The sequence below is a fragment of the Homalodisca vitripennis genome, chromosome 8, assembly GCF_021130785.1.
Source record: "Homalodisca vitripennis isolate AUS2020 chromosome 8, UT_GWSS_2.1, whole genome shotgun sequence".
NCBI lineage: Eukaryota > Metazoa > Arthropoda > Insecta > Hemiptera > Cicadellidae > Homalodisca > Homalodisca vitripennis.
This window is the reverse complement of record NC_060214.1, coordinates 104058737-104071687: the sequence shown is the minus strand read 5'-3', so window position 1 is coordinate 104071687 and position 12951 is coordinate 104058737. Positions and strand designations below refer to the sequence as shown.

Sequence of the window (12951 nt, the reverse complement as noted above, 5' to 3'; positions counted from 1 at the left end):
TTTTTATAATGGACTTTATAGCAAACTGTCATATAATATCGTATGTTTATATCCAGTGTTTCCTGAGAAAAAGGGTCAGATTGGATAGATAATAGTTAAAATAGTTAAGAAAAAGTATTGACAGAATTGAACTCCACGAGGGTAGTAAACACGACATAACCATAACAAATAAAGTTCTTTTTCGTTCCAGACGTTATGTTTTTTTTATATTTTTACAACATTTTATCTTTTAGTTAAACCAAAATTTAGTTTTAAATGTTGAAAAAGTGTTTATATTTTAAAATTTTAAACGATGGGTTTCTTAACACAAAAAACCTACATCTTAATAACAAACATAAATACGTAATATTCAACGCTATAACCTTAACTTTTCCTCAAACGTCAATTTTTTACAAACAAACGTACGATAAACAAGAAAAATTTTCCATAGCGATAGAGGAACGCTTTTCTATTCTCATTTATGGACCATATCCCAAAATGTATTCTCATTTTTCTTGAACATTCTGTACACGAGTGTATTTTCCGCATCAGGACTACAATTACAATCATTTTAGCCTTTTTCTAAGCCAACGTAGTCTCGTTAATGTCCAATCGTTTATTCAATACAATTTATCATTGTCGAGTAAACATAAATATTGTCTTATTTACTATATTGTGTTGAATTGGATAAATACTTTAGTACTCCTTTAGTGTATTGTATAAATATCCAATAGTTTATAGTTACTTTTAATCGTTAATTATATCCTTCCACATACCTCGTATAATGTTTGGAACTGGCTTATGTTTTGTTGGTTCAGTGGATTACAGTCAGCAATTAGTTTTTAGTGATATTGTGGCTAGATTGCATCACTTATGTCGTTTGATAAAGATACTGAGGCTATCTCTGTAAATGACTTCTCGCAACAACACAATAAACATACTTTAATGATCCTTTAAACACATTTTCACTGATTACAAGTTTAAATGTTAGCGTTTGATTTGGTTTGTATAGCGTCATTATAAAAACGTTAGAAGGCTTCTTGTTGACCTGTTAAAACGTCATCGCAAAATGTTTGGAAAAAATTCCCAAATTCCCTACTTTAAAAGCTTATAAATTGTCCTGAGGTAATGAAAAATGTAATTTCTATATTTAGTTCACAAAAGTTACCTTAAATCACTGTGACTTTAAAATTTTTAAAATACGCAAAAAACTAATGACACCACATTAAGTTTACAAAATAAAAATTAACGAATATAAATTTATGTTTACGTTTGAAAATGAAAAATTTACTGTAAATTAAAGCTCAACATGAAAGGGATATTTATTTAAATGGAGGATATATTTTTAATCTATAAAAAAAATACTTCCATTTTATATCAGTTATTAATTAAGCTATTACAGTAAATTGGAACAGCGATTTGTTTACTTTAGATGAATAAATCATGTAAGGCTGTAAAATATGGTTTACGTAATTCAACTTTAAGTAGCTTTAAACATTTCTTTCTTTTCCTGTCAGCATTTAATTAGAATCAGTTTTGTGTGAAATAAACAGTGCCTATTGAAGGACTGCGTTTAGCTTACAAACTGTAACTCTACTGTATTAGTTTAACAAAACAGCAACAGGTGTCGCTAGCAGTGTTGGTTGCCAGCTGTTGTCCACTTGCCAACACACTTGTTATGTGCCACAGCTGACTTGGAAATTCCCTCTCCCCTCTCTGTCAGTCCCAGGCAGTTCTTCACGGCAGTGTTGCGAAATTATTGTTTCCTGCCTTCTCTATCTTCTTGTCATTTCAACACAACATCGGTGACAGGTTAGTTATCAGTGCATAATAGACGTAATGGCCAATAAATTGTGAATTTTATTAACAAGGTATGTCCAAAGGTGGACTGTTATTGGTATGAAGGCAATATTATTCACGTATATAGGTTATATATAATTTTTGAGTTTTTATTTAGGAAGAGGCAGAACACCGTGATATTCCTAAGTGAATGTAATCTATTATAATCGTGTAAGATTCTTCAAAGACAATTAACGGAGTCTTATAAGCAAGTCCTTTTCCTTATATATTTTCATACTGATGTACAGTATTATATTCCCAAAGAGAGAAATATTCATTTAAATTGTCAGTTTAGTCCCAGGAAGTCAGTTTACAGTATCCTGCCACTCAAGCAGCTGCAGGCAGGCACAGTAGAGGTTTATCGGACTGAATGTCACGATTTATCTGACCGGGTTGTTATTGTTGAAACTGTAAAAATGATAAAATTCTTAATAGAATATCATGTGATAAACCTTAGTTTATTTGAGTGTAATTTTCTCATAACTTAAAACATTACTTATCTCAGTTTATAAGCATATAAAGGATGGGCTATATAAAGTAACCATTGTATCACAAATTCATTCATGAAATGTAATTTAAACAATCAGCATGAACACAAAAGCTCTGTTTAACTGTATCCGTTTACATTTAAAATGGGTTTTAACGAGTTAAGTTACAGCGTAGGCCTATAATGTACCATACATTTTGTTTAGCCTACGTTCTTATTCATAAATATAAGGAGCTATGTGTAGTTCAGCGAATACATTTGATGTGAGACAATATTTGCATGATCTGATTATTTATTAGTATCTACAAATTTTCAGAAGAGGCTCCACTTAAAAGTATCTGTCCATGACCTTCTCAGTTACACTATAAAAGTAAATTTTACTTGTAATATTTGTGATTCCTTTCTTTTATTTATATTTCCTTATTTCTTTTTTTACTAAACATTTAGTCGAAAAGTTAAATAAATATCAAAGCAAAATGATTAATGCTCAGCGTAAAATATGTCTAATATCAAAACACATACAAACTACACACATAACAAAACACTAACAACACAAATAAAACCTAACATCAATTAAACGTGCTTTAAGAGTTCATGCCACTGATGACGAAAACTTCCAGTCCACGTAGCTTCTGAACCATTAGAGATATTGAAAAACTCCCAATAGCAAAAATGTCTTATTTTGTAGAGTAGAATCTAAAAACAACATAAAATACTACAGGGTGTTCCATAAAAGATTTTAAAGTTGGCCACCATATTGGGGCGGCCATCTTCAAAAAATTTGAAAGTGTATTCCTGAGTTAAACTTAAAATTGAGCAAGTTCCTAATTTAAAGTGTGGTGCTAAGTCGTGTAATTAAAAAGTTAGCTATTGGATCACTTTAAAAAACTCACCCGAGATATATATATATATATATATATATATATATATATATATATATATATATATATATATATATGGGCAATATTACAAGTGTTTCAATGTGGAAGTAGTATCAGGAATGAAAATTGGAAATGTAAGGAAACCTATATGTTATAAACTTTTGACAATTTCAACTTATTACATCACTGATTTATAAAATTTAATTCGATTGTTCATATTTAATGACGTTTGCATTTAATATCTGTCAAATTATCAATAAACTCGACGTATTCACACCACTAAATTTATATAGGCTTCTTGCAAATCTTAATACAATGCCCTAATATATGTTATGTATGTTAATATATGTTATGTATGTTAATATATGTTACTATTTTTGTATAAAATCATGTTTATCATACTGTATATAATGTAAAGCACTAACAATATATCACGGAACTTTCCGTGTTTGTACACTATAATTTTTATAACCGTTGACTTGGACTGGGAGAGCGGCGGTGGGCGAGTCATGAACTGGTGGGGGGGATTGTGAAGAGCGTTCACGACCTCCTCAAGGCCCACCCAGATGAGCTGATCAGCAATCTCGGAAACAAATGGTGGAATTGAAGGGGCCTCTCCTGCCATCTACAGATAGCCCGTGTATTAGAATAGTGAAAGAGCTGTCTCACGCTCCATAGGTACTCTTCTGGATGTAATTTAGTTTAGTACCTGGCAAACCTATTAATATTTACCACTGTGTTTTCCGCTTATACTCCGAGTTATACAAATTTTAGTAGTTTGGTACAACATACATATATTGAAATTACATTTACAAGCTGGTTGTTGCAGGATGCAGAACAATTACATTTATTTCATTAAACCTTTATTTTACAACGTAATTAATGGCAATTAATATTGTCTGCATACAAATAAACCAATGCAACGGACTATCGAAAGGCCCACAAGGTGTAAGGAAGTCCAATGTAACAAAGTAACCTCGTTACATGCAGTGGCGTAGATAGAAAACAATTTGAGGGGATTAAACGTCCGAGAAGTTAAAAAAGTTAAAAAAAAACGCCCTACTTGCAAAATTTAGAAATTTTATAGTTTTAAATGGTATTCTCATGCTAATTGTACTTTTTAACATATGTTTACTCACTCATATTTTTGATTGTATTCATTCATTCATACAAACATTTACGAGACAAAATACAAACTCTTCCAAATATTCGAGACTTAGCATATTTTGTTAAATAATGATCTTTAGGGACTCCCAAATACAAAAACAACCATTAAATATGGTTTTAAAATTGAATCTTTTGTATTTTAAAATTTAAACCAACAACAGTGTTCTGTAACATTATATTTGGTTTATTGCATTTTCCATCAGCCTTAATCAAATAAATAGAATTTGTATGTTATAATTATAAGTTAGGATAGTTGCCATGTAGGCTACTATTGAACATTATCTTAAACAATAACCTAAGTGCTCATTAATTCGAAATAGATAATAGAAATCAGAACCGTTTGGGACTCTAGTGTTGTTAGTTGCTTGTAGTGTTCGGACTGTTTTACTGAATTTTATCGGTAGACTGAGTATTTATCTGTCTTTAAAATGCCGTGTTGTGCCGTTGCCGGTTGTACAAACCATTCGGATAATTGTCCATTTCACGTTTTTCCAAAGGACAAAGACCTTCACAAACAATGGCAGCATTTTTGAAAACGAAAAGAAGAATTCAACAGTAAAACAGCCTGAATTTGCTCGGAACATTTCTTGGAAAGTGATTATGAAAGAGATTTGAAATCGGAATTATCAAGGCCTACCAACCAGACGTAAACTGAAAGATTCCTCTGTACCAACACAAAAATATCAACAGTTCCAACTTCAACCGCCACTTTGGGATCCATTGAAAGAAAAATTCGTGCAGATAAACGTAATTGTGAGAAAACTGTAAAAATCGTTAATAGAAAATTCAGAAGAAAGAAGCAGCGAAATTACAGGAGCCTTAGACGAAACTACAGTCTGAAAATCGTGCAGAACATCCAATTAATAAACGAAAACAAAGAACTAAAAGAAAATATCAGTTTTTTAACAGAACAACTAAAATGTGCCCAACAAGTTATAACTAAATTAAAACATGATTTAATGAAATATGAACAGCTATTTTCTAAAAGGTCAACAACTTTTAAAAGCAAAATGTACAAATTGGTCTAGTGAAGACGTTGCAAAAGCTGTCACGATTAGGTGTATTTCAAAAAAGCCTTTGCGTATGTTAAAGATACTTTAAAATACCCCTTACCAAGCGAGGCTACTATAGGAAGACGGTTGTCACAGATCCATACTCCTCCTGGATTTTTAGATATAAGTTTAAATTTACTCAAAATACAATCGGCAGTTTTGGAGCGATGAATTTTCACAAAGACGTTGTTATGTGCTTTGACGAGATGAAGGTGAAATCGATGTTTGCTACGACGCCGCCCAAGGCATGTCTAGAGGGCCACATGTAAGTGTTTCAAGTAATTATTATTAGAAGCCTAAGTATTAATTGGAAACAGCCTATTTACTATCAATTCGACCAAAGTGTAACGGTTGAACTATTTTTTTGAAGTTGATTGAAGAGTCAGGGTTTCGTATACGTGCTTTTGTAAGCGACATGGGAGACGGTCCTAGTAGGAAACTTGGAATGAGCTTGAGTTTAAGTCATCAAACGTCTTATATAGCTAATCCATGCACAGAAAGTCGTAAGATTTGGGCATTCTATGATGTTCCTCATCTGTTAAAACTAACAAGAAACCACCTATTAGACGAAGGATTCAGTTCACGTTTGAGGAGCAACTTAAGCAAGTATCTAAGATATGTTTGATTTAGTAAACTTTTGATAAGCGTATAAGATAACCAGAAAATCATTTTATTAGTACAAGTGAACGGATTAAGAAAAGCGTTTGAACTGCTGTCAAACTAAGCAATGTATTAATTCCCAGGTAACGACCATTTTGTAGTTGACATAAACACACAATGAGGATGTATTGAATTAAGAATAATACCGTACCGGGAACTAGCAGTTTACAGGCAATATGTATTTTAAATAAGTTGTATGATCTTTGTTCCCAGGGTAACGAACTATTGTAGGCTTGATTTCATTAAAGTTTACAATGACAGTTTTGATGTATTGAATTCAAGAATCTAAATAACCTACTAACAGTGAAGTTAAAAAGTGCGGTATGGATCAATAATAAAATACTGCATATAGCAATCTCAATTTACAGGATGTTATTTTAAATAAGCTGTATGATCTTTGTTCTTCTGCCAAAGTAACATTAGGTATAAAAAAACTATTGCCTTTTCAAATTTAGGCTATGATTTCAATTAGAAGTTTTAACAGGGTTTATTCAAGGAGTCCTTTTAGAAAACCGAAGGTTATTAAATATTTACTAACAGTGAAGTGTAATAAAGATGTTCTGTAGAACATCTGTTATGTAGAAGATTTTTCAATAATATTTTAAATACTGCATATGAAAAAATCTCAATTTAATGAAATTATTATTTAACCCCCTGAACCTTTTCGGAAGATTTGAAATGAAAAAAAATTAAAGTTTGATTGTACTTATAAAATATTTTAAGATTTTAAAATCAATTACCCTAAGTAGTTCTTCAGTAGTAACTAACTTAGCGTACAAAACTTAATATAATAATTAATTTCAAAACAAATTTCTTTACATCTGAGTCAGTGTTAGTAAAATAATAATAGTCTAAGTAAGGTAAACACGAAAAGCCAACCATAAGCTTGATAAAATCGCTTCCTGTTAGGATTAGAGCAGAGGAGCTAGGCATACATAGTGGACGGCGCGGCCGGCTAGGTACAGATGACGTCACGGCCTCACAGCCAGATGCGCGTGAGCCCTACCGTCTAGTTCTAGTTACCGTGAGCCTATCTATGAGCTCGTACAGCGTTGTGCAATCAAAACAGTCGCGTTGGTGACTATTGGTGTGATGTTCGGATCCTCTGACTGATCTGGTTCACTAATTTTCTAAGATTTTAACGTTGTTGTATCATCATGACCCTTTATTTTTAACTCTTCAAAAATGTTTTGCAGATCCTAAAGTATTTTTATTTTGCTGGAAACAGTAAACTCCGTGTGTGATGAGATATATACATTGGTTTTTTATATGCGGGTGATGTTTGAAATTATTTATTGTATCGTTAATAAAGGCTTATAAGATATTTTGTGTACTCAGGAGTTTTCACGTCTATCTGGTCTATACATTCTCCCGTTGAACCCGCACGGGACACAGTAAAAACCGATGTGTCACTTAAATCTTGGCAACCTTATGGATGTCCAGGAGCAGTACATGACTAACAGCAAATGGCGAGAGTAGTTCGATAGGTCTAGTCTACTGCAGGAGATGTCTGTTGGAGTTGGTGGGGTTCCATGAGAGTCGAAGTCCCTGCTAACCGAGACGTAAGGGCATGACACCCCCTGCCTGATTTGACTAGAGAGGCTGCTACAGAGCTGGCTTCCCCTTCTTTTCATAGGGACATGACTGAGATTAATGCAATATATTCTTCCTCGAGGATCTCGACAGGAGGTGGCCCCTACCCCAAACCTTATCCATCCTGTCACTCCGAAAGCAGCGCAATGGTTATTTTACGACTAGGTGCAATTACTAAGCTCCTTGTCCTAAGAGAACAAAAAAAGATATGTTGTGCCTTTTCCCACATTTGTCATTCCCGTATTCTTGTTATTTTTGGGTGAATTCTGAAAACATGGATTTTGTTTGGCTAAATTAATTTTCTTTGAAAGAAATATAGCTAAGATATCTTTATTGAAGTATAGATTATATAAACGTGTTATTTAAGAATCGAACAAGGTCAGAAGCCATCGATACTTTCCTGAGGATACAGTTACGTTGTCCTGGTATTCACAGGTCCGCAGATGCCGACTGTAGCCTCAGTGTTCTTTCCGTAGGAGACACTTGCTGGGCTATTATTAAATGTATATCTTTCTATCTTATATTGTATGATACATATGGAGCTCTAACAGCAAGATATTATGTAACCTATTAATACAAGTGTCTGGGTAACTAACTGGTTGTACTGCCACTATTATTGAATTCTTTGTTAAGATGTTATGGTCATGATTGACAGGTGCTTGCGCTCATATCTAGCAATCTTGTACTGTGCTGTACCATAGTTAAGTGTTAAAATGAAAGAAGCACCACTTATGAGAAGTATCTATCCTCTTCTTCTGGTGTCAAATACTAAAACACTTGTTTTATACTTGCGAAAAAGTGAACTGATCTATACATGACTATAGACATATTAAATCAAAGTTAGCAATAGTAGATTTTAAAGTAACTAAGAACTAAACAATATTCTTAGTAATGTTACTTACCTCAGGTCGCAGTTCGTAGTTTCAACAGATGACTGTATTCGATTGAGAAGGGATTTTTAGGGACACCATCATGGAACGCTTTCTGATAACAATGTTATTTATATTTAAGTAACATTGCTGAAGTCTACTACTTTGGAGTTATTTTTAGAAATATCAAGGCTAAAGCCCAAAACTTCCCACTATCAAGCACTAGCACTTATCCGCGGCTTCCCACGCAATATCGTAGGCTTTGTACGTGTACGAGCATATCTGGTTCGACTGAATTATATTTTCGACGTCAAAGTTTTCAAAGTTTAGTTTGTTTTGTTGCCACGATCAAGAAAATATGTCAAAACCTGTAATTTTATGACTATTGTAATTTACTCTGGTCTTAATATTTTTTGTGCCATAGTTGATTTTGCCTGGTTTCGCCGATCAAGAAAATACACATACTTACACAGATCTTAGATGCCTACTTTTGTCAAAAGACAAATAAGATGGTTTTTATAACAGTCTTCAATTTTATACTGAAAGTTAGATAGTAACTGTTTCTTCGATATCTGCATTACAGTACTGACCAAGCACTGCATACTTGATATTTGCTAATATGTTTAGTTAAAAGTAGATTTTTACTTAAAATTTCAATTTTCTTTTCTGGATATTTTCTTACTCGCTGTTCAAAGCGGTTGCAGAAAATTTTTAAGTTAAAAAGTGTTGGTACTTTCAAGCTTACTCTATGCTTTCAAGATGATAAATGTAAACAAATTTAAAATAGTGGTTAAATTAGTTAAATATATGGTTGTACTGTCGTAAAAGAATGTTTACACAGAACAGTCGATTACATTTAATATTCTCTTTCAACTAATAAGATATGTTTGTTATAATGTAACTTTAGAGACTAAGATTGAAATTTTCGCAACTTTAGAAACCTGTCGGACTTAGGCTGCAAGGATTTTCGAAATAGGAATAGGCCTATATGTTAAACATGGGGCGTTAACAATGTTCATATAAAATTTCATGGACTTCCGAATAACCTCATATTCCGAATAAAATATGATTGCATATTACAAATGTTTAACCCTGCGGTGCTCGCGCGGGCTACATATGTAGCCCAGTGTAATTTGTTTACCTACTACAAGGAGCGCTGTGTTCCTAGGAGGGGCGGAGCCTCAGTACTTCAAACCAATATCTGCTCAGTCCAGCCAGTGTGCTCTTGCACTTCATAGAGTAAAGGTGTCCATGTGGTTTTTACTTCAAAGTGATCTGGGCTACAACTGTAGCCCGTGCGGTGTTTGTGTCATGAGTAATCCGAAGCGTGCCAGATTAACCAAACGAGATATTCTTGATGAGTTTGACAATCCTTTAAGTTGCGATGAGGAGGATTGCATTGCCGTGGACAGTGATGATGGAGAAGTAGATCATGTGGAAGAAGAAATCCATTTACCGATGAAGAAGATGCAGAAATGGCGCCTACTGCCCCTTCAAGTCCACCAGGACATGAGTGAGTGTGATGATGAAAATAATACTCCTTTAGGTAATATTTTTTATTCAAAGGACAAACAGAAGAGAGTGATTGTGCAGAAATTTAGGACGTTCTTTACACCCTGTGAGTATTGCACTGTTGACGAACAATTGTTGAAGTTTAGAGGCAACTGCCAATTCAAGATTTACATTCCAAGTAAACCAGGAAAATATGGGATCAATGTGTTTGCCTTAGTTTGTGCAAACACCATGTATGTGTGTAATTTAGAAGTTTATGTGGCTAAGCAGCATCCAGGACCTTTCAATGTGTCACAGTCTGCAGAGGACGTAACACTTTCGAATTTGTGAGCTTGTTGCAGGAACAAATCGGAATATTACAATGGACAACTGGTTTACTTCAATACCTTTGGCTGAAAAATTATTTGAAGAAAAACAGTTGACTATTGTTGGTACGATGAGGTCTAACAGAATGGCATACCCGAAGATCTTAAGGCAAATAAATGCCGAGAATTATATTCCTCAATATTTGCACACCACAAAAAAAAGACTCTTGTATCTTATTGCCCGAAGAAAAATAAGGCAGTCGTCCTACTCTCCGACAATGCACAGTGACCAAACCATTGATCTAGACAGTGGGGAGTTGAAAAAGCCAGAAATAGTTATATTCTACAATCGTACATAGGTTGGAGTCGATGTAGTTGACCAAATGTGTGCTAAGTATGATGTATCAAGAAACACCAAGAATACACCTGGTGTATGGTAATTTTTTTTGGGCTTGTGAATAATGCAGCAATAAACGCTTCACGCATCTATAAGTTTCAACAATATGGACACTTCAATGCCTAGAAGGGAATTTTCTAGACCATCTTGCTTGGGAACTTATTCATCCCCAGATCAGAAAACGCCTGGAATCCTCAGTGTTACCCACTGAAATGAAAATTCGAGCTAGGCGAATTTTGGGAATAGAAGTACCTAGACGCCAACCTATCCCACAAGACAACAGAGTAGGCAGTTGCTATTTATGTGGCAGAGCACGTGATAAATCTACACGGAAATGCTGTGATAAATGTGGCTACAAGATTTACCCTGACCCACTCTTCGTTTGTTTGTCATTTCCTGTCTCAACAGTGAATAAAGAGTTTTATGTTATAGTCTACAACAATATGAACCTTATAATGTAAATTCAAGAGTTTTTGTAAAATGAAAAAGATTCAGAAATGTATATATAATGGTAAGATATTGACTTTTATGTAAATAAGCAATTTAAAACTAATTTATATATTTTATTGATTTTGTAATAAATATGTTTATAAGTGAAGTATTTTTCCATCATTTCATGTCCTGAACTTTTTTTAAGTTTTTACGACCTTAAAGATAGGCAATTTTTTAAACCAGTTAAAATACAAAATAACGTAACTTTACAATTTTTATTTTTTTATTTAAAAATTGTTGTTGTGTAATACATTGAAATATTAATTTAAGTAAGATTATATGTTGGAAATAATAAAAAATATCTAAAACAGTGTTAAAGTTTAAATGTCACTGTACAAAAAAAAAAAATTGTCGTGGGGTACAACTGTAGCCAATGCGAGTATTAGCGTAACAAAACATCACGCGAGTAGCGCAGGGTTAAAACTAACAGTTAAAATGAGTCATCCTAGTAATCAAGTAAAACATTTGAGTAATGGTTTATTGGTTTATGGAAACTGCTTTTATCAATTTGATGTTTGTAGAGGTCAATGGCTTAGACATTGGCATGGCGACATGTCCGACAACAACCGTTAACAAACGGATGCGATAAGATTGTCAACTAATTTCAAGCAACATTTATTCTTTCTTGTGTTTCGTAATTTTTAAGGTTTCTGTATGGTGGCCATTAAAATTTATAGAAGCATACAATTGGACCGTCATATATGTTTACAATTATAATTTCTGATTAATTTTAACTAAATGAAATCCGCGTTTTTTGCAATGAATTTGATATGATTATAAAACATTTTATCTTGTAATGTTTTAAAATTATGGTCTTTCTAAATGTTTGGAAGTGATACAATTATATCAACAAGCCAATATTGAGAGTTAGTGCCCCATTAGTGTAGTGCGAATCAAACATTTAAACAATTAGTGCATATTTAATTTCACATTTCGAGATGGTAGCCTTTTGTAAAATGTATCTTTCTTTCTAGTGAGCTCTAAGGTATATTTTACTTTGGTATTGTTTCACACTTATGTACAGTAAGAAAAACGTTTTGTTAATTAAACTGACATCATGAAGGAATTATGTTGTCAATAAGGTTAAAAAAACTTTAACATCGATTTGTCGAACAAAAGTTATTTTACCTTTTGAATAGAATTGATAACGCACCTGCACTAGAGTTGTCATTAATAATTTAGCTATTACCTTACTGATTGATATTTTCTCTATTTTTATAGAACCAAACATCCTATACAAAGTTTAGATTAATAAGAAGCCACTGTATGACTTTCCTTAATCATTTCCGACCTATGGTCATAGTAATCCACTAACGAAAAAATACACACGTCAGTACACACAGACGCGCGCGCGCACGCACTCACTAATAATAATAATAATAATCTCTTTATTGCATTTTTTAAACAATATAACATTGTATCGCAATCGTCATAAGCAAAAAAAAAATCACTCACTTACATATATAACATAACGTATTATTATAGTTTCAAATTATAAACATTTTACTTGTTTAATTATGGTATGATTTTTTTCCTGAAATTATTTCATTTATACATGTGTAGTAGTCCATGGGTTAGTGTACTAGTGTAGTGTGCAAAGTTATTGGTACTGTAACATCTTATGAATAAGTTATAAGTCAAGGTGCGGTTATTAATTACGGTTAGATAATACATTACGACTTAATATTACTTAAGTAATTACATTAATCATCTAAATC

The 12951-nt window shown here is 33.1% G+C and overlaps 1 protein-coding gene across 1 annotated transcript in view; it reads left to right on the top strand.

The window, feature by feature from the left end:
• Positions 1-1637: 1637 nt before the first annotated feature.
• The window catches only part of LOC124368297, a 36916-nt gene continuing 25602 nt past the window's right edge, over positions 1638-12951 (top strand). The window contains exon 1 of the mRNA XM_046825570.1: positions 1638-1791. The gene's annotated coding sequence lies outside the window, so the exon portion shown is untranslated. The remainder of the gene's footprint in view (positions 1792-12951) is intronic.